Below are 24,552 nucleotides of genomic sequence, written 5' to 3'. Positions count from 1 at the left end.
ATTGCTCTAGGCAGTATAGACATTTTAACAATGTTTATTCTTCTGATCCAAGAGCATGAAATGGTCTTCCATCTTTTTGTGTCTTCTTCAATTTCTTTCATGAGTGTTCTGTAGTTCCTCGAGTACAGGTCCTTTATCTCTTTGGTTAGGTTTATTCCCAGGTATCTTATGGTCTTGGTGCTATAGTAAATGGAATTGATTCTTTAAATTCCCTTTCTGTATTCTCATTAATAGTGTATAAGAAAGCCACTGAAAAAGACAGTCTCTTCAATAAATGGTGCTGGGAAAATTGGACAGCTATATGTAGAAGAATGAAACTCGACCATTCTCTTACACCATACACAAAAATAAACTTGAAATGGATAAAAGACCTCAACGTGAGACAGGAATCCATCAGAATCCTAGAGGAGAACATAGGCAGTAACCTCTTCAATATCAGCCACAGCAACTTCTTTCAAGATATGTCTCCAAAGGCAAAGGAAACAAAAGCGAAAATGAACTTTTGGGACTTCGTCAAGATCACAAGCTTCTGCACAGCAAAGGAAACAGTCAACAAAACAAAGAGGCAACCCACGGAATGGGAGAAGATATTTGCAAATGACAGTACAGACAAAAGGTTGATATCCAGGATCTATAAAGAACTCCTCAAACTCAACACACACAAAACAGATAATCACATCAAAAAATGGGCAGAAGATATGAACAGACACTTCTCCAATGAAGACATACAAATGGCTATCAGACACATGAAAAAATGCTCATCATCACTAGCCATCAGAGAGATTCAAATTAAAACCTCATTGAGATACCACCTGACACCAGTTAGAATGGCCAAAATTAGCAAGACAGGAAACAACGTGTGTTGAAGAGGATGTGGACAAAGGGGAACCCTCTTCCACTGTTGGTGGGAATGCAAGTTGGTGCAGCCACTCTGGAGAACAGTGTGGAGATTCCTCAAGAAATTAAAAACAGAGCTTCCCTATGACCCTGCAATTGCACTACTGGGTATTTACCCCAAAGATACAGATGTAGTGAAAAGAAGGGCCATCTGTACCCCAATGTTTATAGCAGCAATGGCCATGGTCGCCAAACTGGAAAGAACCAAGATGCCCTTCAACGGACAAATGGATAAGGAAGATGTGGTCCATATACACTATAGAGTATTATCCTCCATCAGAAAGGATGAATACCCAACTTTTGTAGCAATATGGAAAGGACTGGAAGAGACTTTGCTGATTGAAATAAGTCAAGCAGAGAAAGTCAAGTATCATATGGTTTCACTTATTTGTGGAGCATAACAAGTAACATGGAGGACATAGGGAGATGGAGAGGTGATGGGAGTTGAGGGAAACAGGAAGGGGAGGTAAACCATGAGAGACTATGGACTCGGAAAAACAATCTGAGGGTTTTGAAGGGGCGGGGGGTGGAAGGTTAGGGGCGCCAGGTGGTGGGTATTAAGGAGGGCACGTATTGCATGGAGCACTGGTTGTGGTGCAAAAACAATGAATTCTGTTATGCTGAAAAGAAATAAAAAACAAAAAAATTACATTATATATATATATATGAGAGATTAATATATACATAGACACAAACACATATGCATACACACACATATTCATTTTATGTTGAACTATTTTCAAAACTTCACCTGAGACAACTTATGGAAGGGTAGAGTAAAATAACTCCCAAAATCCACTGCTTTGTAAAAGCAATGACAACAGTGGCAAAAATGGTCAAAGTCAAATTTTTCATAACATTGGAAAGTAACTAAGGCTTGAAACAATCCAAATTTTTATTAAAGAGAAATGACTGAATCTGAGTAATACCAATGAAATTTGTGGCATTTTTAACTTGCCCTAATCCTGAGCTGTATCACAGCTTTAAAAACCCACATCCTCACCACTATGGTAGCTTAAAAATCAACAGACTAGCAGTCACTGGAGTGGAGGAAGCAGAACAGATTTCCAGCAATCCAAAAGCCTCATCCCCAGATAACTTACTATTTGTCCTGTCTAGAAGCTTCATGAAAAACTCAATTTTTAGAGCTTGATTTCTTTGACCAGACACAGAGCTTACTCTGTGACAACAGTCTGATCTATAGGGACTTATGAAAAAATGATCAGTGGTGACTGTTTAACACCTCAGCTGCCTAGGATGACATTAATCGCTGAAATTAGCAAGAAGCTGACCAAAAACATGTAAAAGGAAATACTGGTGAATAAGATGTCCAAAGAGGGATTTGAAAAGCTCTGAGATATTCATGAATAACTGAAGCTCACACACATGAGCAAGACTGTGCCCAAGACCAGGAAAAACCTGAAAATATTTGCTGATGTGCATGGGTTTCTTTTTGGAGGGCTGAATGTATCCTAAAATTGTGTTGATGCTTGCACAACTCTTTTCACTTAATAGCATACTGTTCTAAGGCTCATTCATGCATTAGTGCTACATTCTATTTTATTGCCAAAAAGTACTCCATTGCATGGCTACACTATGTTTTCATCACCCATGAAGCAGCTGATAAAAATTTAGGTTATTTCCACCTTTTAGCTATTGTAAGCAACGACATACGTTTTTCTATACACATATGCTTTCATTTCAGCAGCACCAGATGAACCAAATAGATTAAAATAGATTCATAAATGCTCTAAAAATAAAATAGTTATGGAAAACACAGCCTGTAAAATTAGGACAGGATCTATGGACTGAACCTAAACAGGTTGAATATATAATATTATTTTTTAAAAATTTTATTTAGCTATTTTTAATTACAGTATAATTAACATAGAGTATCATATTATTTTCAGGTATACAATATAGAGATTCAGCAATTTTATATATTACTCAGTGCTCATCAGGATAAGTGTACTGTTAATCCCTTTCACTGATTTCCCTCATTCCCCTACCCACTTCCCCTCTGGTAACCCTCAGTTTGTTCTCTATAGTTATGAGTCTGTTTCTTGGTTTTCCTCTTTCTTTTTTCCCTTTGTTTGTTTGTTTTGTCTCTTAAATTCTGCATATGAGTAAAATCATATGGTATTTATCTCTCTATGATTGGCTTATTTTGCTTAGTATTATATCATCTAGATCCATCCATCTTGTTCCAAAAGTCAGGGTTTTATTATTTTTTATGGCTGGGTAATATTACATTGTATATATACACCACTTTTTTTAATCCATTCATTTTTCAAGGGACTCTTGGGTGTCCATATCTTGGCTCTTATAAATAATGCTGCTATAAACATCGGATAAATATATCTCTTCGAATCAGTATTTTTGTATTCCTTGGTTAAATATAACAACTGTATTTAAATATTTGGTTAAATCCAGCAACAGGAGGATTGAAGGGTAGTTCTATTTTTAACTTTTTGAAGAACCCCCACATTGTTTTCCAGAGTGGCAGTAGCAGTTTGCTCTCCCAACAACAGCATATAGGGTCCTTTTTCCTCCACATCCTTTCTAATACTTGTTGTTTCTTGTGTTTTTGAATTTAGCCATTCTGACAGGAATGAGTTGAAATCTCATTATGATTTTAATTTGCATTTCCTTGATGCTGATTATCTTTTTGTGTGACTGTTGGTTATCTGTACATCTCCTCTGGAGAAATGTCTGTTCATGTCTTCTGCCCATTTTTAGTCGGATTATTTACAATTTTTTGGTGTTGAGTTGTATGAATCTTTATATATTTTGGATATGAACCCCTTATTGGATAATTGGATATGTCATTTGCAAATATCTTTTCCCAGTCAGTAGGTTATCATTTTGTTTTGTTCACCATTTCCTTTGCTGTATGAAAGCAATAGGCCTTGGATTTTCCTAAGATAACAGACACAGTGTATAGGGATGATAAAAAATCACCCACCATTGCAAGAACCAGAGAAATCACTACTTGAATGAGAAAATGCAATGAACTGAAAAATACTGGGATGAATGAGATGTTGGAATTAGCTGAAAAGAATTTTAAAGCAGGCATCATAAAATACTTGAACAATTAATAACAAATCATCCTGAAACAAATAAAAAAATAATAAAATTTTAGCAAAGAAATGGAATGGATTTATTTATTTACTTGCTTATTTATTTATTTTTAAGATTTTATTTTTAAGTAATCTCTACACCCAACGTGGGACTTGAACTTAAAACCCTGAAATCAAGAGTCACATGCTCTACTGACTGAACCAGTCAGGTGCTCTGGGAATAGAAATTATTTAAAAATGAGAATTATAGAACTGAAAAATATAAGAAATTATAAAAACTATGGATAGACTCAATAGTAGAATGGAGATAGCAGCTGATAGAATCAGTGAACTTGAGGACAAAATAATATAATTCACATGTTCTGAACAATAGAGAGTAAACTGACTAATAATGAACAGAGGCTTAAAGATTTGTGGGATAATAACAAAAGATCTGATATTCGTATCACCAGAGTCTCAGAATGAGAAAAGAAAGAAAACAGGGCTGAAAGAGCTTTTAAAGGAATAATGGCTGAATGTTTCCTCAACTGGGCAAAATTTCCAATTCTATATCCAGCATAACTATTCTTTGGTAATGAAAGATAGAGACATTCTCAGATGAAGGAAAACTAAAATTACCTTTAAAGCAAAATTACCTTTAAAGTTTGGTTAAAATATGTTCTTCAAGCAAAGGAAATGATAAATGAAAGAATCTTATAGCATTGGAAAGGAAGGAGGTACAACAAAAAGAGCAAAATATGAGTACATACAATAGCTATCCTTTTATTTATGAGTTTATGTACCAGATTTAATGGTGGGAAAAATAATATTGTTTGATAATAAAAACAATAATGTTTAAATGTGGAAAAAGTATAGTATCTAAATGGAGGTGAAGTTTTTGTACTTCACTCAAAGTGGTAAAATGCTGATACCAGGAGACAGTCATAAGTAACATATGTATATTGTAATATACAAAGCAACTAGTACAAAAGCTATGTAAAGAGGTACACTCAAAAACACTATAAATAAATCAAGATGTAATCTTAAAAAATGCTCAAGTAACTCACAGAAAGACAAGAAAAGAGAAATAGAAGAGTAAAAACTAGAGGAATCAAACTGAAAAAAATCAATAAAAAATAATAAAATAAAAGACATACATATAAACTAATAAATAGAATAGATTCCAGAAATAAACCTTCACATATATCGTCACTTAATTTTCAACAAGGGTACCACTCAATGGGGAAAGGACAATCATTTCAACAAAGTATGCTGGGAAAACTGGCTATCCATATGCAAAAGAATGAAGGTAGATCCTTACCTCATACCATGCACAAAAAGTAACTAAAAATGGATCAAAGTTATTACCTTAAGAATTAAAATTATAAAGTCATTAAAAGGAAACATTGGAGAAAATCTTCATGGCATTGGATTTGGCAATGATTTCTTTGGTGTGGCACCAAAAACACAGGCAACAAAAGGAAAAAAAATATATAAACTGGGCTTTATTAAAATTAAGAACTTCTGAACTACATAATTGACACTACTGACACTACATAATCGGAGAAAATATTTGCAAATCTTATAAAGGGTTAATATCCAGAATATATTAAAAAACTACAACTCAACAATAACAAAAGACCCATTTCAAAAATAAAGGACTTCAATAGATATTTCTCTAAGAAAAGATATATACATGGTGAATAAGCACATAAAAAAGGTACACAACATCATTAATCACTGGATAAATACAAATTAAAACCCCACAGTGAGAGGCCAGTTCATACCCATTAGGATGGCTATTATTAAGTACAAACAAACATAAAGTAAGAATTGTTGAGGATGTGGAGAAATTAGAAATCTGTGCCCTACTCGTGGGAATGAAAATTGTGCAGACACTGTGGAAAATTGTTTGGTAGTTTTTCAAAGATTTAAACAAAAAAAAATGTGTTTTGCCACATGATCCAGCAACTCTCCTCCATTCCTGAGAATATGTCAAAAAGAATTAAAAGTAGGGATTCAAACAGGTATTTGTAAACCAATGTCTATAGCAGCATTATTGACAGCAAGATGGAAACAACCCAAGATTCATCCATAGATAAATGGAAAAACAAAATGTAGTGTATATACATGATAGAATATTATTCAGCCAGAAAAATATAATTAAATTTTTATATATGTTACAACAGGGATGGACCTCAAAAATATCATACTAATTAAGCCAGAAACTTAAAAACAAATATTGTATGATTCTACTTGTATGAAGTACCTAGAATAGGAAAATGCATAATGACAGAAAGTAGTATAAAGTTTACCAGAAGATGAGGAGAGGAGAAATAGGGAGTTATTGCTCAATGAATACAGAGTTTGTGTTCAGGATAAGGAAAAGTTTTGGGTATAGATAGTAATGACAGTATAAAACATTGTGAATGTATTTAATGTCACTGAATTATACATTTACAGATTATTAAAATGAGAAATAATATATAATGTATATTTTACCACAATAAAAAAGAGTGAAGCATAAAAAATTAAAAAATAATAAAAATCCATAATTATCTTAAATATAAATGGTCTAAGTGCATCAGTCAAAAGACAGACAGGGGCGGCTGAATGGCTCATTCAGTTAAGCATCCAACTCTTGATTTCAACTCTTGTCATGATCTCAGAGTCATGAGATCAATGCCTGCATTGGACTCCACGCTCAGCAGGGAGTCTTCTTGAGATTTTCTCTCTCTCGCTCTCTCTCTTCCCCTCCCCTCAACTGTGCTCATGCTCTTTCTCTTTCTAAAATAAATAAATAAGTCTTTTTTTAAAAGACTGAAGGAGTAGATAAAAGAGAAGAATCTAAATATATGTTGTTTACAAATATTCACTTGAATTTCAACAGTATAGGTATGCTTAATGTAAAAGGATAGAAAAAGATACACTATGCAATGACTGTCCAAAAAAGAGCAGAAATGGTTATTTATATCAGAGAAAGTAGATTTCAGAGCAAAGAAAGTTAATAGTGATAATAAGGTACATTACATAATTATAAAATAATGAATCCATCAGGAAACTCTATGATCCTAAAACATGTATACACCAAACAACAGAGTCTTAAAACAAGAAAAAGCAACTGATAAAGCTGTAAGGAGAAATAGACAAATCAACATTGGAGTTGGAAACTTCAACAACCCCATCTTAGCAATTGTTAGAACTACTAGACATAAAATCATCAATTATATAGAGAAACTGAAAACACAATCAACCAATAAGATTTCATTGCAATCAACAGAATATTCTACCCAACAGCAATTTTTTTTTAAGTAGGCTCCACACTGGATGTAGAGCCTAACGCCAGGCTTGAACTCATGACATTGAGATCAAGACCTGAGCTGAGATAGACACTTAACCAACTGAGCCTACCCTGGTGCCCCCAGACAAAACAATTTTTAAGTTTCTAAAGAATACTCACCAATAATCTAAAAAAAGGTGAGGGGTGCTTGGGTGGTTCAGTAGGTTAAGCCTCTGCCTTCAGCTCAGGTCATATTCTCAGGGTCCTGGGATCAAGGCCCATGTTGGGCTCCCTGCTCACCAGGGAGTCTGCTTCTAGCCTCTCTCTCTCCCTCCCCCTCTGCCTGTGCCCCTGATCATGCTTCCTCTCTCTCTATCTCAAATAAATAAATAAGTGAATCTTAAAAAAAATTCTTAAAAAAGAATACTCATCAATACAGACTATATCCTGTACTTTAATACATCAACAAAATTTAAAATAATTAAAATCTTATAGATTGTTACCTGATTATAGTGAAATCAAACTAAAGAATCAATGATGGAATGCCAAGTTTCCCTGGTTTTTTTTTTTTTTTTTTGGTCTCTCTAAATACTTGGAAATTAACACACTTCTAAATAATGCATGGGTTAAAGAGGAAACTTAAAGGAAATTTAAAAATACAAAGAATCAAATGTAAATAGAAATGCAATATGTTAATATTTAAGATGCAGCTAAAGAAATTCTGAGAGAGAGGTTTGTAGTGCTAAATGCTTGCATTAAAAAACACAAAAAGATATGAATCAATAGTCTAAGGTCCTACTTCAAGAAACTACAAAGCAAAAAGCAAAATAAGCCCAAAGCAAGAAAAAAGGAAAGAATAAACAGAAGAAAACAATGAAATTGGGAAGGGGAAATGAAATGGAGAAAATCCAGGAACAAAAAAGCTGAAAGCTGATTCTTTAAAAAAAAAAAAAAGAATCAATAAAATCAATGACCCTCTTGCAAGACAGACAAAAGTTGAGAGCAGACAGAAATCATCAATACCATGAATGAAATAAGGGCTATTATTATAGATTGTACAGCCATTAAAAGAATAACAAAAATACTATAAACAACATTACACTAAATATTTCTACAATTTAGAATATATGCATCAATTCCCTGAAAAATACCAAAATCAAGCAAGATAAAATGGATAATCTGAATAGTCTTATAACTATTAAATAAATTTGACATGGGGGGGTGCCTGGGTGGCTCAGTGGGTTAAAGCCTCTGCCTTCGGCTCAGGTCATGATCTCAGGGTCCTGGGATCGAGCCCTGCATCAGGCTCTCTGCTCAGCGGGGAGCCTGCTTCCCTTCCTCTCTCTGTCTACCTCTCTGCCTATTTGTGATCTCTGTCAAATGTGTTTAGAAATAAATTTATTTATTTATTTATTTATTTATTTTACTTGGTAATTTCAAAGATCCTGAAAAATACTTTTTTAGGCCCATATGGCTTTACTGAATAATTCTACCAAATATTTAAAGAGAAAACAATACTAGTTTTATACAATATCTTCCAAAATATAAAGAGGTGGGAACATTTACCAACTCATTATTTTAAGACAGTTTTACCCCAATAACAGGCCTGAAAATTTTTACAAAAAAGGAAAACTATATACCAATGTCTCTCAAGAGGTTAGATGTAAAATCTTCAACAAAATATCAAATGAAATTTTAAAAATGCATACAAAGAATTATACACAATGACTAAGTGGCATTGTTACCAACTACACAAAGATGATTCAACATTTGAAATTCAATCAGTGTAATCTACGATATTAATAGGCATAATAACAATCATAAGATCATGTCACTTGATTAAGAAAAAAACATTTGACAAAATTCAACACCAGTTTATGATAAAAACTCTCAGTATGTTTAGAAGGGAATTACATCAAAACAATAAAGAACAAATGCCAAAAACCTACAGCTAACATCACATATCACACTTAACTGACAAAAACTGAATGCTGAGGCACCTGGGTGGCTCAGTGGGTTAAAGCCTCTGCCTTCAGCTCAGGTCATGACCCCAGGGTCCTGGGATCCTGCATCAGGCTCTCTGCTCAGCAGGGAGCCTGCTTCCTCCTCTCTCTCTGCCTGCCTTTCTGCCTACTTGTGATCTCTGTCTGTCAAATAAATAAATAAAATCTTTTTAAAAAAACTGAATGTTTTCACCCAAATATCAGGAATAAGGCAAGACAAGGATGTCTTTTATTACCACACTTATTCAACATAGTAATAGAAGTTATAGCTACTGCAATAAGACAAGAAAAGCAGGGAAGAAGAGCATGCATAGGAAGAAATAGTGTTACAGAAAACATGATTATCCAAATTGAAAATCCTAGGGAATCTACCAAAAAAAAAAAACCCAAAAAACAAAAACAAAAACAAACAACAACAACAACAACAAAACACTAGAACTAATAAATGAGCTCAGCAAAGTGATAGGATATAAGATCAACACAAAAAAACGCAACTATATTTCCATATATTAATAGTGAATATGTGGAAAATAAAATTTAAAACACAATATTATTTATAATCTCTCCATAGAAAATGAAATACTTGGACCACCTGGGTGGCTCAGTTGGTTAAGTGCCCAATTCCTGATTTTGGCTCAGGTCATAATCTCAGGTTCCTGGGAAGACCAGCATTAGGCTCCCCATTCAGCAGGGATTCTGCTTCTTTTCCTCTCTGCCCCTCCCCACTTCAGGAGTGTGTAAACCTGGCGATTCACAGACCTGTGCCCCTGGGGATAAAAATACATTATATGTTTATAAAAAAAAAATTGGAAGGGGAGGCGAACCATAAGAGACTATGGACTCTGAAAAACAACCTGAGGGTTTTGAAGGGTCAGGGGTGGGAGGTTGGGGGAACAGGTGGTGGGTAATAGGGAGGGCATGTTTTGCATGGAGCACTGGGTGTTGTGCAAACAATGAATATTGTTACGCTGAAAAAATAAATAAATTAAAATTAAGAACAAAAAAAAGAATATAAAAATATTTATCAAATTTGAAAAAAAAATGAGAAAATGAAATACTTAGGGCATACATGTACCAAAACATGTATAGGATCTGTTCATAGAAAATTATAAAATGTTGGTGATCAAAGAAAGAAAATCAAAGGCCAAATAAATAGAAATAACTATGTTAATAAATTGGAAGATTAAACATAGTAAAAATATCAGTTCTCCCCAAATGGATTTTAAAGTGTATTCACTTCCTCTAAAAATCTCAGCATGGGGCGCCTGGGTGGCTCAGTGGGTTAAAGCCTCTGCCTTTCGCTCAGGTCATGATCCCAGGGTCCTGGGATCGAGCCCCGCATCGGGCTCTCTGCTTGGTGGGGAGCCTGCTTCCTCCTTTCTCTGCCTGCTTCTCTGCCTACTTGTACTCTCTGTCTGTCAAATAAATAAATAAATAAATAAATAAATAAATAAATAAATAAAATCTTTTTAAAAATCTCAGCATGGTATTTTTCAGACATACGCAGGTTTATTCAGAAATTTATGTGACAAGGCACAGCCCTAGTGAAAATAATCTTGACCAAAGAAAATTAGTTCCTCTTGACCAAGAGGAACCCCTACCTGATACCAAGGACTATTATATAGCTACAATTATCAAAACAGTGTGGCATTAGTATGGGGAATAGATATATAGATCAAAGGGAAAATGTAAAACACAGAACAGACCCACAAAAATATTCAAAATAGATTTTTGACAAAAGTGATAAACAATCCAGAAAAGGAAGGATAGCATTTTTTTAAATGATGCCAGGATAATTGGCTATCTATAGATCCCCCCAAAATGAATCCCAACCTAAAACTTCTATCTTATGCAATAATAACTCAGAATGGCTCATGGACTTAAATAAAAACCTTAAAAGTATAAATTCTTTAGAAAAAACATAGAATATCTTTGGAATCCAGGGTTAGGCAAAGACTTCTTAGACCTGACAACAACAGCATAATCCCATAAAAGGAAACAAATAATAAATTGGACATCACCAAATTAAAAAGTGTTGCTCTGTTAAAGACCCTTTTAAAGGAGAAACAGACAAGTTACATAGTGAGAGAAAATATTTGCAGATTAAATATATGATAAAGGAATAGTATATAGAATATATAAAGAACTCTCAAAATAACAGTAAAAAATAAGAAAAGAAAAATAATTCACTTATAAAATGAGCACAAGGCATGAAGAGACACTTCATCAAAGAAATATTCTGATAGCAAAAAAGCACATAAGAATATATTCAGTATTCTTAATCATTAGGGATATACAAACTAAAACCATGATGAAACATCACTGCACTGTAATCAGAAATGTAAAATAAAACAATATTGACAACACCAAATGCTGGCAAGGATGTGTAGAAAATGAATCAACTATTAATTGCTGTCAATAAAGTAAAGTATAATAGCTATTCTAGAAAAATACTGTTAGTTTCTTATAAAAATAAGTATTCTACTATCATATAGTTTAGCAATTTCAGTTTTGGGCGTTTATCCCATACTAAAAAAAAAAATTACACAAAAACCTGTACACAAATGTACAGAAGCTTTGTAGAAGCTTTATTCATAATAGCCCCAAACTGGAAAGAGCTACAACAGATGAATGGTTAAACAAACTGTGGTACAGTTATAACATGGGATATCATTCAGCAATAAAAAGGAATGAATTTATGATACATGCATCAACTTGCATGAATCTCCAAAGAATTATTCTGAGAGAAAAAAAGTGCCACTCCAATGGGTTACATATTGTATGATTCAATTGATAAAACATTTTCAAAATTTAAAAAAAATAGAGATAGAGAACAAGAAGGTTGATGTATTTAAAAGGAGCAACACAGGGTGAAGGAATTACTCAGTATCTTAACTGTGGTGGTAGTTACACAAACTCACAAGTATATTAAAATTGTGTAGAACTATACCTATGCAAATAAGCACAAATAAAATTGGGAAATCTAAATAAAATTTGTGGATTGTATCAATGTCAATATCCCATCTGTGATACTGTACTATAGTTTTGCAAGAGGTCTCAATTGGGAAAAACTGGATATAAAGTACATGGGATGTCTTTATTATTTCTTATAGGTACATATGAATCTGCAGAATTTCAAAATACAAGGAATTGTTTAAAGCTGCTGAAAGAGGTTAAAGTGGTTGAAATCAAACTGAAGACAACAGGGACCATAGGTTGCCTAGACCCATTCCAACTTGCATGTTAGAAAAAATAATAAATATACAGTATTTTGATATTATCATGCTATAGTTTTCTAAACAACTTGTACTTTTTAGGCATTTGCTTCTTCCCTGCTGACTTGGCACTATAATCTCAGTTTACAGAAATTACTGGAGGAGCAGGAGATGTATATGGTAGAGGGAGGGAGACTGAAGTGCACAACACAGAGAATGTATGAGTGTTATTTCTTTGCCATAGACAAAGGGAACTGAGAGAATCTAAAAGGAAAATGGGATTTGCTATTAAGAAACTGCATAAAGGGGCGCCTGGGTGGCTCAGTGGATTAAGCCGCTGCCTTCGGCTCAGGTCATGATCTCAGGGTCCTGGGATCGAGCCCCGCATCGGGCTCTCTGCTCCGCAGGGAGCCTGCTTCCTCCTCTCTCTCTGTCAAATAAACAAGTAAAATCTTAAAAAAAAAAAAAAGAAAAAAAGAAACTGCATAAGGCTGCATCTTTACTTCTGGGTAGATTGGCTATTTACAGGTCAACTGTTAAGAGACAGTGCAAAAAAAATCAGTCTTATTTGAATATTTGGACATACAAAATCAAGAGGATGCAAAATTTTGGCTACACCATGTGATCTGCTTTAATGATGAAATAAGACTGAACAAGTGGCTTTGATTGGAGTCACTGTCAATGATCAGAAAGAATAAACAGAACTCAGATGATTCATTTAACATGGACCATACATAGCCTAAATTATTTTGGAACTGTGAACCTAGAACTCCTCATGAAGCCAGCCTTGCAAATGAGGGAAAGTGGCTAAAATAGTCAGAGGGACCTCCATCCACACCAATAACTAATATTTACCAAGTGTTTACATTGTGTCTAAGATGTAGAAGATTCTGTGTGTGCTTTTGTGTCAGTAGGAAGACATCAGACACTGGATAGATGAGAGTTCATAAAATATAAGTGTCAGAGTGGGATGATAGGATCCTAAAAACATACTTCCCAATATTCCCAAATATCCCAAGGGTATTTCCCAATTTTACTTTTCAGTGGGAGTAGAGTATATTGAATTTCTTAGTGTCCCTCCTGAAAAGTAGGTCTGAACATTTTAAAGGCTTTCTACAAAGTTCAACTTACGTTTTTGCAGTGAATGTGCACCATGCCTCATCTTACTGTTCTTGTCAAGTCACTTCAAATCCTTGTTTTATAAGTTTTTAAAAATACTTTCAAAATGCTAATAAAATATACTATTGCAGGGCTAAGGTTATTGAAGTCTAAAACTCAAACCAAATCTGTCAGGATTCTCTTCTTTTTTTCACTTTTTTAAAAATTTCTTTTCAGTGTAACAATATTCATTGTTTTTGCACCACACCCAGTGCTCCATGCAATATGTGCCCTCCCTATTACCCACCACCTGGTTCCCCAACCTCCCACCCCCCCACCCCTTCAAAACCCTTGGGTTGTTTTTCAGAGTACATAGTCTCTCATGGTTCATCTCCCCTTCCAATTTCCCTCAACTCCCTTCTCCTCTCCATCTCCCCATGTCCTCCATGTTCTTTGTTATGCTCCACAAATGAGTGAAACCATATGATACTTGACTCTCTCTCCTTGATTTATTTCACTCAGCATAATCTCTTCCAGTCCTGTCCATGTTGCTACAAAAGTTGGGTATTCATCCTTTCTGATGGAGGCATAATACTCCATTGTGTATATGGACCATATCTTCCTTACCCATTCGTCCGTTGAAGGGCATCTTGGTTCTTTCCACAGTTTGGCGACCATGGCCATTGCTGCTATAAACATTGGGGTACAGATGGCTCTTCTTTTCACTACATCTGTATCTTTGGGGTAAATACCCAGTAGTGCCATTGCAGGGTCATAGGGAAGCTCTATTCTTAATTTCTTGAGGAATCTCCACACTATTCTCCAGAGTGGCTGCACCAACTTGCATTCCCACCAACAGTGTAAGAGGGTTCCCCTTTCTCCACATCCTCTCCAACACACGTTGTTTCCCGTCTTGCTAATTTTGGCCATTCTAACTGGGGTAAGGTGATATCTCAATGTGGTTTTAATTTGAATCTACCTGATGGCTAGTGATGATGAGCATTTTTTCATGTGTCTGATAGCCATTTGTATGTCTTCATTGGAGAAGTGTCTGTTCGTATCTTCTGCCCATTTTTTGATGTGGTTATCTGTTTTGTGTGTGTTGAGTTTGAGGAGTTCTTTATAGATGCTGGATATCAACCTTTTGTCTGTACTGTCATTTGCAAATATCTTCTCCCATTCCGTAGGTTGCCTTTTTGTTTTGTTGACTGTTTCCTTTGCTGTGCAGAAGCTTTTGATATTGAAAAATTCCACTGGTATTGTTCAAAGAGCTGGAGCAAATAATCCTAAAATTTGTATGGAATCAGAAGAGACCCCGAATTGCTAAGGAAATGTTGAAAATCAAAAACAAAACTGGCAGCATCACGTTACCTGATTTCAAGCTTTACTACAAAGCTGTGGTCACCAAGACAGCGTGGTATAGACCAGTGGAACAGAGTAGAGAGCCCAGATATGGACCCTCAACTCTATGGTCAAATAATCTTTGACAAAACAGAAAAAATATACAGTAGATAAAAGACAGTCTCTTCAATAAATGGTGCTGGGAAAACTGGACAGCTATATGTAGAAGAATGAAACTCGACCATTCTCTTACACCATACACAAAAATAAACTTGAAATGGATAAAAGACCTCAACGTGAGACAGGAATCCATCAGAATCCTAGAGGAGAACATAAGCAGTAACCTCTTTGATATCAGCCACAGCAACTTCTTTCAAGATATGTCTCCAAAAGCAAAGGAAACAAAAGTGAAAATGAACTTTTGGGAGGATTCTCATTTTTTATTCTTCAGTTAGATGGACATTTAGAACATACAAGCACACATGATATGTAGAGTTGAGTCTGAAAAAATCTTTGAGAGTTTTGGTCATTTGAGAGCTTAACATCATTATTTATAATAATGACATCTATAAAACAGTAAATGCTTCTTTTAAAATATATTGGATATGAGTACAAAATTAAAGAGTTCTGATCTCCCAGGAGCAATAGAAATAAAGCCCAATAAAAGCAGAGAGCTAATTCAGAACCATTAACAAGACAAGACTTCCTCACAATGACTCTTTTATGATTGTCCTAGCATATAAAGGGTGAAAATAAGATTTTTTTCTAGGTAACATCAACTGCTGGAATGTTGTCTGCATAGGAATTTCATTGGGGCTTCCATAAGCACTGCTCCTAAACCATCAGTTAGTTTTGCAACTTTATTCACTAGTTTGCGCAGGAAGATATATACTACCACCTCTGAAACTTTCTTGAAACCAAAATCTATGATTTCTGCTAAGTGTATTCTGTTTTTCACCTTATCATTCAAAAAAGTAAGTTTAAAAAGATCAAAATAGCCACAAAAATCAGAAAAATTTTTGGTTTGTTTCTAAACTTCTCCAAATTGCAGGGGTTTCTTCTTTTGTATATGAAGTGGGTTTTTTTCCAACCCTTATTTTAATGTACACATCAAGTTTAGGTCATTACAAGATAACATAAAATTCTTTCAAAGGTGTTATTTAGCAAAACAGGAAGAACTCAACACTGGAAATTTTGCCAGGGATGAAGCATACTTTTAAGTACCTCCTATATTAAAAGGTACAATTGAAAATATAAACTCAGGAAGCATCTAAAAGTGTCTTAAGGACTGTTTTTCTTTTAAGGCCATATAACTATATTTTGATTAGTAATTATATACTGGACAACTTATATAGGCAATCGGAGACAATGTGCATAAATTCATGATTATCAGTGGAGGAAAAACTCTACCTATCCCTCTGTTGAATGTAGTCAATGGGTAATTCACCAAATATTTTTGTGTCTTTCATTCAGCATACACACAAAGGCAGCATTAAATTGGACTGGATGACATGGGAACCTGCAGACAATATGTATCCAGAAGTGGTTTTAGCCTCTCTTTATAGATATTATGCTTACACACATACCTCATCTTTTCACAGATGTTATCATGGATAGACTAATCTGGGAAACAAGAATGTTTATGTAATCAAAGCACAGATGTTCATAGAGGGAATGGTGGAAATGCAGGCATGCCTAAAGCCAAGGGGAATCACTAAAAAGACTAAAAAAGACTTAAAATACTGCCTTTTCTTTTTCTCACTCTTTTTAACACTTTAATGTCTTCATCATACACTATTTATTGAGTGCCTTCCCAGATGCCAGAAACAATGGAGGCACTTTTGTATTCATTCTCATTCATTTATAACAGTCCTGTAAAATAGTAATTATTATCTCAATCTGGCAGGCAAGAAAACTTAAAGAAAGGTACATCTGGGGGGAGAAGTCAAGATTGCAGAGAAGTAGCAGGCTGAGACGACATCAGGTAGCAGGAGATCAGCAGGATTGATTATCAAACCATTCCAAACACTTACAAATCCAACAGGAGATCAAAGAGAAGAGGAGCAGCAATTCTAGAAACAGAAAATTGACCACTTTCTGAAAGGTAGGAGTAGCAGAGAAGTGAATCCAAAGCAACAGGAAGATACACTGGTGGTGGGGGTGGGGGAGGGCCAGCTCTCGGCAAGTGGCTGAGCAACAGAGCCCAAATTCAGAACTTTTAGAAGTCTGCTCCACTGAGGGACATGGCTCCAGAGGCTAAACTGGTGTGAAGCCCACCTGGGGACAGAGAGGTCTCAGGTCCCACAGGGTCACAGAAGGATTGGGGGTGTCTGAGTGTCACAGAGCTCACAGGTATTACAGCAGGGAAGTGGGCTATAGAGATGGAGCTGAGGAGCGAGCTCACAACTAGGGGTTACCTTATGGTGATCGGTGGCACAGGCCAATGCTCTGTGAGCGGGGATCCCACAAGATCCGGGAAGATCAGGGATGAGCAGGGTTCAGAGACTCCAGGCCGGGCTGTGTGCCAGAGACAGAGACGCTTGGGCACAGGCTGGGTGAGCTCAGAGCACAGCCAGAGGCCAGGGACACAGGAGTGATTGAGCGCTTTCTCTGAAGGTCCACTGAGGAGTGGGGACCCGAGCTCTCAGTTTCTCCGGGCCGGATATTGGGAGGTCGCCATTTTCATTCCCGTCCTCCAGAACTCTACGGAAAGTGTTCAGGGAACAAACGCTCCCGAAAGAGAACCCAAGCGGATTACTTAGCCTGGCCCCTGTTAAAGGCGGTGCAATTCTGCCTCCAGAAAAGACACAAGGAGAATAATTTCAACAGGCCCCTCCCCCAGAAGACCCCCAAGAAATCCAGCCATGACCAGTTCACTTACCAAGGAGAACAGCGGAATTCCAGAGGAGGAGAAAGCAAAGCATGGAATTCATGGCTTTATCCCCATGATTCTTTAGTCTTGCAAAGTTAATTTTTTTCAATTTTATTTTTTTATCTGCTATTTTTTTAACTTTTACCCTTTCTTCTTTTAACGTTTTTTAACTAGTTTATCCTAACAGTACCTTTCCCCCCAAATCTTTTATGAACCTTCATTATTATACTCATATTTTTTCTTTCCTTGAATCTAATTTTATTTTTTGTATACATATAGGGGTTTTTCTTCTTAAAAAATATGGTATTCACTTCTAATAGATCAAAATATACCCTAAATCGAGCACAGGGCTTTGTTCTAGTCTCCAGCCTGAACAAATTCTATCCACTTTTTCTTTATTCTCCTAACCAAATTATCTTATCAACTCCTTATTAGAAATTTAAAACAAAAATTTTCATCTGTATAGTCATATTCCATCCCTTCATCATGTTTACCTTTATATATGTTTTTCACTCCTTAAAATTTATGGAGGTAGTTTCTTCTAAGAGACCAAAATACTCCAAAAATTAAGTGGGTGAAACTGTTCTATTCACCAGTCAAATATATATATATATATATATATATATATGAAATATATATATATTTCTTTTTTATATTTTCTCATTATTTGTTTTCTTTTTTAATTTTTAATTTTTTTTAATTTTTAAATTTTTTTTTAATTTTTTAATTTTTTTTTCTGAACCATTTATGCCCTTTCTTCCCCCCACAATTTGGGGTCTCCTCTGGTTTGGTTAAAGCACATATTACTGGGGTCTTTGCCACACTTTTAGTATTTTATTCACTCCTTCATATATTCATATCTGGATAAATTGACAAGGCAGAAAAACTTACCACAAAAAAAAGAACAAGAGGCAGTACTGAAGGGCAGGGACCTAATCAATACGGACATTGGTAATATGTCAGATCTAGAGTTCAGAATGACAATTCTCAAGGTGCTAGCCTGGCTTGAAAAAGGCATGGAAGATATTAGAGAAACCATGTATGGAGAAAGAAAAGCCCTTTCTGAAGAAATAAAAGAACTAAAATCTAACAAAGTTGAAATCAAAAAAGCTATTAATGAGGTGCAATCAAAAATGGAGGCTTTTACAGCTAAGATAAATGAGGCAGAAAAGAGAATCAGTGATATAGAAGACCAAATGACAGAGAATAAAGAAGCTGAGCAAAAGAGAGACAGACAACTACTGGAACATAAGGGGAGAATTCGAGAGATAAGCGATACCATAAGACAAAACAACAATAGAATAATTGGGATTCCAGAAGAAGAAGAAAGAGACAGGGGAGCAGAAGGTATATTGTAGAGAATTATTGTAGAGAATTTCCCTAATATGGCAAAGGGAACAAGCATCAAAATCCAGGAGGCACAGAGAATCCCCTCAAATCAATAAGAATAGGCCCACACCCCATCAACTAATAGTAACATTTACAAGTCTTAGCGACAAAGAAAAAATCTTGAAAGCAGCCTGGGACAAGGAGTCTGTAACATATAATGGTAAAAATATTAGATTGGCAGTGGACTTATCCACAGAGACCTGGCAGACCAGAAAGAACTGGCAGATATATTCAGAGCACTAAACGAGAAAAACATACAGCCAAGAATACTATAACCAAATAGGCTATCACTGAAAAAGCTTCCAGGACAAACAAAACTAAATAAAACTAAAATAATTTATAAATACCAAACCAGCTCTACAGGAAATAATGAAAGGGGTCCTCTAAGCAAATAGAGAGCCTAAATGCAGTAGAGCAGAAAGGAACAGAGACAATATACAGTAATAATCACCTTACAGGTAATACAATGGCACTAAATTCATATCTCTCAATAGTTACCCTGAATGTAAATGAGTCCACTGCCCCAATCAAAAGACACAGGGTATCAGAATAGATAAAAAAACAAAACCCATCAACATGCTGTCTATAAGAAACTCATTTTAGACCCAAAGACACCCCTAGATTTAAAGTGAGGGGGTGGAAAAGAATTTACAATGCTAATGGACCTCAAAAGAAAGATGAGGTGGCAATCCTTATATCAGATCAATAAAATTTTAAGCCAAAGACTACAAGAAGAGACACTATATCATACTCAAAGGGTCTGTCCAACAAGAAGATCTAACAATTTTAAATATCTATGCCCCTAACATGGGAGCAGCCAACTATATAAACCAATTAATAACAAAATCAATGAAACACATTGACAATAACAAAATAACAGTAGGGAAATTTAACACTCTCCTCACTGAAATGGACAGATCATCCAAGCAAAAGATCAACAAGGAAATAAAGGCCTTAAATGACACACTGGACCAGATGGACATCACAGACATTCCACCCCAAAGCAAAAGAATACACATTCTTCTCTAGTGCATATGGAACATTCTCCAGAATAGATCACATCCTGGGTCATAAATCAGGTCTCAACCAATATCAAAATACTGGGATCATTCCCTGCATATTTTCAGACCACAATGCTCTGAAGCTAGAACTCAATGACAAGAGGAAATTGGAAAGAATCCAAATACATGGAAAATAAAGAACATCCTTCTAAAGAATGAATGGATCAACCAGGAAATTAAAGAAGAATTGAAAAAATTCATGGAAACAAATGATAATTAAAACACAATGGTTCAAAATATGTGGGACACAGGAAAAGCAATCCTGAGAGGAAATATGTAGCAAGACAAGCCTTTCTCAAGAAATAAGAAAGGTCTCAAATACACAATCTAAGCCTATACCCAAAGGAGCTTCAGAAAGAACAAAAAAGAAAGCTACACCCAGCATGAGAAGGGAAATCATGAAAATCAGAGCAGAAATCAATGAAATAGAAACAAACAAAAAAAAAAAAACAAAAAACAAAAAAACAGTACAACAAATCAACAAAACTGGGAGCTGGTTCTTTGAAAGAATCAATAAGATTGATAACCCCTGGCCAGACTTATCAAAAGAAAAGAGAAAGGACCCAAATAAATAAAATCATGAATGAAAGAGGAGAGATCACAACCAACACCTAAGAAATACAAACAATTATAAGAACATATTATGAGAAACTATACACCACCAAATTTGACAAACTGGAAGAAATGGATGTATTCCTAGAGACATATAAACTACCAAAACTGAACCAGGAAGAAATAGATAACCTAAACAGACCCATCACCAATAAGGAGATTGAAACAGTCATCAAAAATCTCCCAATAAACAAGAGCCCAGGGCCAGACGGCTTCCCAGGGGAATTCTGCCTAACTTTTTGTTCCAAAATATAGAAATGGAAGGAAAACTTCCAAACACATTTTATGAGGCCAGCATTACCTATATCCCAAAACCAGACAAGGATCTTATCAAAAAAGAGTATTACAGACCATATCCTTGATGAACACAGATGCAAAAACTCTCATCAAAATACTAGTCAATAGGATCCAACAGTATATTAAAAGGATTATTCGAGCAGCCGCTGAGCCCGCCACGGCTGAGCAGTAGATGGCTGTGCCTCCCCCGTGTGCTGATCTTGGCAAATCTGCCAGGGATGACTTCACCAAGGGTTATGGATTTGGCTTAATAAAACTTGACTTGAAAACAAAATCTGAGAATGGACTGGAATTTACAAGCTCAGGTTCAGCCAACACTGAGACCACCAAAGTGATGGGCAGTCTGGAAACCAAGTACAGGTGGACCGAATATGGTCTGACGTTTACAGAGAAATGGAACACTGACAACACGCTAGGCACAGAGATCACTGTGGAAGATCAGCTTGCACGTGGACTGAAGCTGACCTTTGATTCATCCTTCTCACCAAACACAAGGGAAAAAAATGCAAAAATCAAGACAGGGTATAAGCGGGAGCACATCAACCTGGGCTATGATGTGGATTTCGACATTGCTGGTCCTTCAGTCTGGGGTGCTGTGGTGCTGGGCTAAGAAGGCTGGCTGGCTGGCTACCAGATGAATTTTGAGACTGCGAAGTCTCGAGTGACCCAGAGCAACTTCGCGGTTGGCTACAAGACTGACGAATTCCAGCTCCACACTAACGTAAACGGTGGGACAGAGTTTGGTGGCTCCATTTATCAGAAGGTGAACAAGAAGTTAGAGACCGCTGTCAATCTGGCCTGGACAGCAGGAAATAGTAACACTCACTTAGGAATAGCGGCCAAGTATCAGATCGACCTCGACCCTGATGCCTGCTTCTCAGCTAAAGTGAACAACTCCAGCCTGATAGGTTTAGGATACACTCAGACCCTAAAGCCAGGTATCAAACTGATGCTATCAGCTCTGCTAGATGGTAAGAATGTCAATGCTGGCAGCCACAAGCTTGGTCTAGGACTGGAATTTCAAGCGTAAATGAATACTGTACAATCATTTAATTTTAAACTATTTTGAGCATAGCTACCTTCAGAATTTAGTGTACCTTTTAATGTTATATGTCTGGGATGCAAGTATTGCTAAATATCATGTTAGACCTCCAGGTTAAAGATGATTCAGCTTTAAGATGTTACCCTTTCAGAGGTATAGAAGAAACCCAGTTCCAGGAAAGTCCTTTGAGCTGCAGACTTAGAGGAGCTTGGGGCACCCCTCTCGAGAGTCCAAGTTTCATTTTTATCTAGAAATGGCTGTAAATGGAAGCTGGTAAGTTGTAGGCAATTTGTTCATTGGTATTGAGTACATGAATGAAATTATGACTTCTTGAGAATTGAACTGGGTTTCCTGTCTGAAGGAAGGAGAGACTCATGGGTGGTAATGTACACACTCATCTGAAAGAGACTTTTTTAGACAGATTTTCCTGACCTGTTTCCACTCCAGTCCATCACCTCTTTAACACCAAAAGTAGTCTGCAGGGTGTGGTAGCTGTTTCTTTTGTGCCATTTTGAGGGTGGAGAAGTTGGATGTGATGAAGCCAATAATTCAGGACTTAATTCCCTCTCATGTTGTGGTTTTCTGCCCTTGCACCAGAGTATGAAATAGCTTCTAAGAGTCCCAGCTCTGAACTAGGAAGAGTCTCTGTGACTGTAATCGCATTGTGACAACACTTGGAATCGAAATTGGACTTGTTATATTCTCGCCACTCAGTTTATTTTTTAGCCGTTTAATGGGTACATTTTAGAGTCTTCCATTTTGTGTGGAATTAGATCCTCCCTTTCAAATGCTGTAATTAACATCACTTAAAGTAAAACTTGAATAAAATATTGAAACCTCAAAAAAAAAAAAAAGGGGGATTATTCACCACGACCAAGTGGGATTTATTCCAGGGCTGCAGGTTGGTTCAACATCCGCAAATCAATCAGTGTGATACAATACATTAATAAAAGAAATAACAAGAACCATATGATATTCTCAATAGATGCTGAAAAAGCATTTCACAAAGTGCAGCATCCTTTCCTGATCAAAACTCTGCAAAGTGTAGGTATAGAGGGTACATACCTCAATATCATCAAAGCCACCTATGAAAAACCCACCGCAAATATCATTCTCAAAGGAGAAAAAGTGAGAGCTTTTCCACTAAGGTCAGGAACATGGCAATCATGTCCATTTTCACCACTGTTATTCAACAGTACTAGAAGACTGAGCCTCAGCAATCAGACAACAAAAATAAATTAAAGGCATCCAAATCGGCGAAGAAGAAGTCAAACTATCACTCTTTGCAGATGATGTGATACTATATGTGGATACTCCACACCAAATCTGCTAGAACTTGACAGGAATTCAGTAAAGTGTCAGGGTATAATAACAATGCACAGAAATCAGTTCTATTTCTCTACACCAACAACAAGACAGAAGAAAGAGAAATGAAGGAGTCAATCCTATTTACAATTGTACCTAAAACCATAAGATACCTAGGAATAAACCTATCCAAAGAGGCAAAGAATCTGTACTCAGAAAATTATAAAGTACTCATGATAGAAATTGAGGAAGACACAAAGAAATGGAAAAATGTTTCATGCTCATGGATAGGAAGAACAAATATTGTGAAAATGTCTATGCTACCTAAAGCAATCTACACATTTAACGCAATCCCTATCAAAATCCCATCCATTATTTTTAAGAAATGGAACAAATAATCAAAATTTGTATGGAACCAAAAAGATGTTTAATAGCCAGAGGAATGTTGAAAAAGAAAGCCAAAGTTGGTGGCATCACGATTCCAGACTTCAAGCTCTATTACAAAGCTGTCATCATCAAGACAGTATGGTGGCACAAAACAGACACATAGATCAATGGAACAGAATAGAGAGCCCAGAAATAGACCCTCAACTCTATGGTCAACTAATCTTTGACAAAGCGGGAAAGAATGTCCAATGGAAAAAAGACAGCCTCTTCAATAAATGGTGCTGGAAAATTTGACAGCCACATGCATAAAAATGAAATTGGGGGGGCGCCTGTGTGGCTCAGTGGTTAAAGCCTCTGCCTTCAGCTCAGGTCATGATCTCAGGGTCCTGAGATCGAGCCCCGCATCAGGCTCTCTGCTTGTCAGGGAGCCTGCTTCCCCCCTCTCTGTCTGCCTGCTTCTCTGCTTACTTGTGATCTTTGTCTGTCAAATAAATAAAATCTTTTAAAAAAAATGAAATTGGACCATTTCCTCATACCACACATGAAAATAGACTCAAAATGGATGAAGGACCTCAATGTGAGAAAGGAATCCATCAAAATCCTTGAGGAGAACACAGGCAGCAACCTCTTTGACCTCAGCTGCAGCAACTTCTTACTAGGAATATCACCAAAGGCAAGAGAAGCAAGGGCAAAT

At 36.1% G+C, this 24,552-nt stretch overlaps 1 protein-coding gene and 1 pseudogene across 1 annotated transcript in view; one reads left to right on the top strand and one right to left on the bottom strand.

The window, feature by feature from the left end:
• Window positions 1–24,552, bottom strand: part of IL1RAPL2 (interleukin 1 receptor accessory protein like 2) — a 706,648-nt gene that overhangs the window by 410,817 nt on the left and 271,279 nt on the right. The gene's annotated exons all lie outside the window — the stretch shown is intronic.
• On the top strand, window positions 21,297–22,296 carry LOC123934412 (annotated as a pseudogene).

This window comes from Meles meles, chromosome X (assembly GCF_922984935.1).
Source record: "Meles meles chromosome X, mMelMel3.1 paternal haplotype, whole genome shotgun sequence".
Lineage (NCBI taxonomy): Eukaryota > Metazoa > Chordata > Mammalia > Carnivora > Mustelidae > Meles > Meles meles.
Note: the sequence above shows the minus strand (reverse complement) of the source record. Positions and strands in the feature narration are given on the sequence as shown.